The 6,000-nt window shown below is 35.3% G+C and overlaps 1 protein-coding gene across 5 annotated transcripts in view; it reads right to left on the reverse strand.

Moving 5' to 3' along the window:
- LOC143226265 (uncharacterized) overlaps positions 1 to 1,617 on the reverse strand; it is a 69,934-nt gene extending 68,317 nt beyond the window's left edge. The window contains exon 1 of one of the 5 annotated variants that reach the window (XR_013014477.1): positions 1,510 to 1,617. The gene's annotated coding sequence lies outside the window, so the exon portion shown is untranslated. The remainder of the gene's footprint in view (positions 1 to 1,509) is intronic. The other 4 variants (XR_013014475.1, XR_013014476.1, XR_013014474.1 and 1 more) reach the window with 4 other exon arrangements.
- Positions 1,618 to 6,000: the final 4,383 nt, after the last annotated feature.

Here is a 6,000-nt window from a genome sequence, read left to right on the forward strand (position 1 = left end):
GAAACACATGACGTAAAGAACTAATGTGCAATTGAGAACATGCCACTGCACTGTGGTTTTGAATATTTTTAAATTTAACTTAAGTTGAAGATTAAATAAATAAGTGATACAAATTGGGTAATTCGAGTAGACCCCTCTGTGACACAGCGGTATGCATTCAGGATTTACAACTATAGTGAGCAGGGTTTGATATCCATGGTGGTCTGAGAACAAATACCGAATTTTGTAGCTTTGCGACTAATTACAAACATAATATATAAATCAGAAAACTTCTCCAGACAATGTAAAAAACAAACAACACAAACTCTACAAAATTCTTCACAGTCAATAAAGTCCTCTTCTAAATTGGTTTAATTATTTACAAAAAAAAATCTCAGGTTTGACATAATAAAAACAGTAAATATAAAATATATTAGTAGGTATGATTAATAAACTTCATACTCTTGCTCTAAGACGAATTGCTTATTTCTACTTGTATCAGTTAACACTTTAATCATAGTTATGTGTTTTCATGAACATCTGTTGACTGTTCTGAATTAAATTAATTAATAAAGCTATCAGTCACCATCGTCTTACTGACAAATGAATGTACATGATTTATAATATTGTCTTTTACAAAATACAGGTTATATCCTTTTCTAAGTTCTTGGTTAATTTAAAGATAATTCAAACAGTTTTCTCATGATAATATATAAATTATGTTTTCCTTATTTGTAGATATTATTGGGAGATCAACTTCACATGAAACTTGTCCTTCTGTATTTCTTACACTTATTCTTATTCTACACAAAAATCAACCAAGGGTATTTAAGTTAAGAGCGTTTTGGTCTCTGGATCAAGGCATCCCACTGTACTTACACGCAACAATCCTTCACAGATTCAAAATTATCTTAATTAAAGCATAATATATACAGAGTTATTCAATGTTTAATTCTGCACGCGTGTGAATAACTTATTTAGAAAATAAAATTACTTTGATTCTCTACGTTCTCAGATTCTAAATATACTGCGGTATACAGTATGTGAGAAGAAGATGAGGTATGACAGACATCAGAATTTTTTAACGTTTCATCTAAAGTTGTCATGGCAACTGTGTAACACAAAACAGACCGAATCTACATCTGTTTCTCGCGATATCGATTGTAGAAAAATGAAAATAATCCACTTAACAAAGAAAACACACAGTTATAACTACAACGTTAAAAAACTATAGCAAGGCAAAATCGAAAGTCACCACAACCTAAACGGGTAAAATTCCACACAAGCAAAGCTCAGCCTTACTACAGTGGAGCGCCATTAAGCCGCGGACCAGTAAACTGCGAAATCACTTAAGCCGCTGTAGCAAGTCTTGTCCCAAAATTTTTGATGTATTAAATCTACTACCTGGCTTTTTAAAGTTTCTCACACTCTCCTTGTCTTTATAACTTCAAGGGGATATTTAAAAAAGGATTTGCTTTAATTTAGGAAATAAATAAAATATATTACAATAGAAATCGACCGTTAATCTACCTTTCCCGCTCTCTATGTCAGCTTTATGGAGGCCGCCATTGTTACCGAATCACACCTCTCCATACGTTAAAGTTAATCCGCGGTAAATCCGTGAAAAAAGTGATCCATAATTAAAGCATTATTTTTAATTCGATAATCCGATATTTTTATGGAATTGTATAAATATTGGTCACAAACCCAATAGAAATCACTTCAGTTTCTGAATTAATAGTGAGCATATCATATTGACATGGCGGCCCGCATGTAACACGGGAAGACGAAATTTTACAGGGAAAAGCGAACCATCGCAATGCATTGGTCGTTTGTGTTAAAACGGCACTTGTCAATTGTATCTGAATAGTCTATACATTAATATTATAATGATCACGCAATGGCGCGGAGCTGTTGGCGACTTCGGCTTTTCAGTCACAAAGGTTTAAGCCGCGGTTAAGCAGGTTGACCCCCCAAGTACCGCGGCTTAACGGCGCTCCACTGTATGTAACTACTGGCATGTGCCTTCTTTGAGACAGTTCAAATATGAAAAACAAAATGTGAAGATAAAAAGTACACTTGCCTTTTATGCAAAATTTCGAATCAAACTATATACTACGTTATTCCCCACACCATCAGTGCTGATACTGAATGGTATTCTCGAAACGTTAACTTTTAAAATGTGAACTTCAGATATCGTATTGAATCAGAATATGTTTCCCATACAGTTGCAACAGTCTGCAGTAATATGCAAATAGGTTGAATTTAATTCAAACTCGTAATATAACTTATGATATGTATAAAATTAATACATTTAATCTCACTTCCTATAGTTTGTTTAGAACATTCGAGCAAAGCCATAAAGCGCTATTTTTGCTAGCCGATCCTAATTTTTAACACATATATTAGAATTGAATAACACTCACCGATTAATCTTGGGCTATTCTGATTGAATATTTCGATGTGACCATCAACATTTTAACGGCTCTGAAGTTCGAAACACGGTTTTTGCGGCAACTGAACACGAGCCAGGGACATTCATGCTAACCACTAAGACAGTACTGGTGAACTTCATAATATCGTTGATTTGTTTTTTACCCAGACTGTGGTCTGGGGTCCAAAATTATATTGCCGTTTAACATACTTTCAGAATGCTTGACAAATTGAAAATTTCAGTTATAGACTATTAACTGATGATATGGTTTCAAAGAAAAAACTGTATTAATATTTTAAAACAATTTTTAAAAACATTACAGAACTGGTTTGTTCGATCACGTTTTCGTTTTTTCAATTCGAAATTCCCACCTGTGAAATCTTTAGGTTCTCCACGACTCAACCACAATCGGAAACTTGATTTTATTTGAAGTGTGCTATTTCCCCGAAAAGAACTGAAGGCAACCTGGAGGAGTCATGTATTTTAACTACTCGCACCACGGTACAGTAGAGTTGTCTGTCAGGTAATCATTAGACACTAAAATGACGTTACATAAGAGAAGCTTTCACGTTGCAATTTGTACTGTCGTGACGTCATTAAAACGTACGAGAAGTACTCTACACTTTCTACACTTCAACCCAGAGTGACATATGAATTTCAAGAAATAAAGATATTTCATACCCTTAATTTGGGTTATATTTACTTATGAAGAACACTTTCGGGGCCCTTACAGAAGTACATTTAGTAATTTTTAATATTATTTTAATTACGGAAAGCAAAATATTCTTCTTTTAAGGTCTTCATCGTCCTTTGGTTCCTTATCACCATCTTCTGCTTAAATTAGATTTTTCATAAAAACGTAGACTGAAATGTAGCAGTTAATTAACACATCATGGAATACCCCCGAGGGGTTTCATAAAGAACTCACTGACATCTCTTGTGTTACTTTGGGGAAAAAACATGGCAAAGGCTGAAAAGTTGATGTAGTTTGAAAGTGGCAGAATTGTCGAGCTGCAAAAACTAGGTCTCTCTCAACGTGCTATCGCTGGTGAGATTGAGCGTAGTGAAATTGCTGTGCAAATTTCTTAAAAAACTTTGAGGGATACGGAACAAGAATTTCAAGTGGTCAGCCAAAGAAAATTTCGCCAACGTTGAGTAGGAGGATTCGACGGGTTGTCCGGCAAGACAACAGCCGATTGTTGAACCAGATTAAGACCCTTACGGACGCATAATGCAGTTCAAAAACAATAAGACGGCATTTACGAGAGAAAGCCTTTAAAAACCGTAAACGTCTTCAAAGGCCACGCTTCCTTCCAGCTCGGTTAAATTTTGCTGAGAAGCACCAAACATGGGACGTAGAAAAGTGGACAAACGTTTTGTTCTCTGATGAGAAAAAAATTTAACCTGGATTGTCCAAATGGCTTCAAACGTTACTGGCACGGTAAGAATATCCCACAGGAGACATTTTCTACACGACACAGTGGAGGAGGTTCCATCATGATCTGGGGTGCTTTCTCCTTCCATAGAACAATGGAGCTTCAGGTTATACAGTGGCGTCAAACAGCAGCTGGCTACATTGGCATGTTGGAGAGAGCATCCTTATTGATTGAAGGCCCTCGCTTGTGTGGAAATGACTGGATCTTTTAACGGGACAACGTTAAAATCCACAATGACCTCTGAACAAAGGACTTTATCATGGCGAATAACGCGATTCTTTTGGACTATCCAGCATGTTCGCCCGAACTGAACCCAATTGAAAATGTTTGGGGATGGATGGCAAGGGAAGTCTGTAGAAATGGGCGTCAATTTCAAACAGTGCATGATCTTCGTGAAACCATCTTCACAACGTGGAATAACATTCCAGTCAGCCTTCTGCAAACGCACATACCGATCATTCCAAAGCGAATGTTTGAAGTTATTCGCAATGACGGCCGTGCAACTCACTACTGAGACCTCTTTTAGGACTTCTTTTTGGTATGGTCTTAAATATTTGACCAGCTAGTGTTTAGGCTAATTTCATAGTGTTCACATTTTCCCTATTAAATGTTAAAAATGTTTTTTCCCCCTTTTCTTATTTCCATTATTCGAAGCTCTTCTCAAATATATGGTTGAGTCTAACAATGCAAAATGCATATTTTTTTATGTTGATTGGCCTTAAGATTTTGGCCAGCAGTGTATATATTTTTCTCTACAAGTGGGTTTTCTCGTCATTAAGAAGATAGAAAAACGATGGACTTTAGTTACACATTCTACATAATAAAGGTGCTGAAGAAGTTAAGGAAAATAGATACTTTATTGTTATTCACGTTTATGAGTATATTAATTACAGTAAGACTAGAGCTTAATGTTCAGAATCGATTGTTAGACACAGTTTTTAACATGGATTACCATGTTTATAAGATCTCAGAGACACTCCTTAATTATAACACCGTCATAATTTAGTTTACGAAAACCGTGCTTAATGAAAAGAGAAGCTCTCTTATAAAGGAAGTGAAATAACCTCGAATGTTTCCTTTTGTAAAGCCAAGGTTACAATGAAGTGGTTGATGAAATATAAAATACAAAGGTGTCATCACGAAAAGTATAATAAATAACCTTATGTGTGTGTATGAAGGATCATAAACACGTAGTGAAGGAATTTTTGTTTCTTTCATAATTTTAGCGTGAAGCTAAGCAAAGACTTTGTGAGCTCAGCAGTCTTTTATTCTGAACTAGAGAAAAGACAGCAAGAAAAAGTCATTCATTGCCAACTGTACTGGAATTTTACTGTCCCTCTTGTGGTAGATCTATTTTCCTAAAGTGCGTTAGAAATATTTTGACAGCGAGACGCGAATAATGAACCCTCTCTCTAGGACGTGCTCTCTTAGTGAAGAAAGAAACGATAAATTAAATAATCGAACTCCGGTTTTGTATTAGTCAACTAAAAAAAATGCGCTTTACGAAAGTGATGATAAAAAGTTTGAATGATGAATGATAAAAAGTATCTAAGGTAAAAAAATAAAATGGAAAACTTCATTTCTAAGTTCTTGTTGTTTGATTAGCTTTTTCACTCTGAAAAATGATTTTTTTCCACAATATATTGTATAATTTACATAAATGCCTAGATATATGTATAGCATGTACTGAATAGTATAGATGATACTTTTGAATGATGACTCGAGTATTAAAATAAATTAGTACTTTAAATATCTGAAACTTATTAATATTATTCTTTGTTAATAGTCTTTGATATAACTAGACGTGCAAAATAAAATCTAAAAGCAAAATAATCATGTGAAATACAAGATAAAGAAGCTTTATGGAATTTAATTTTGTTAACGGTATAACTCATAAATACAATTCAATTTTGAATTGTTTGTTTTTGAATTTCGCACAAAGCTGCTCGAGGGCTATCTATGCTAGCCGTCCCTAATTTTGCAGTGTAAGACTAGATGGAAGGCAGGTAGTCATCACCACCCACCGCCAACTCTTGGGCTACTCTTTTACCAACGAATAGTGGGATTGACCGCACATTATAACGCCCCCATACCTGAAAGGGCGAGCATGTTTGGCGCGACGGGGTTGCGAACCCCCGACACTCGGATTAC

This window comes from Tachypleus tridentatus, chromosome 9 (assembly GCF_004210375.1).
Source record: "Tachypleus tridentatus isolate NWPU-2018 chromosome 9, ASM421037v1, whole genome shotgun sequence".
NCBI lineage: Eukaryota > Metazoa > Arthropoda > Merostomata > Xiphosura > Limulidae > Tachypleus > Tachypleus tridentatus.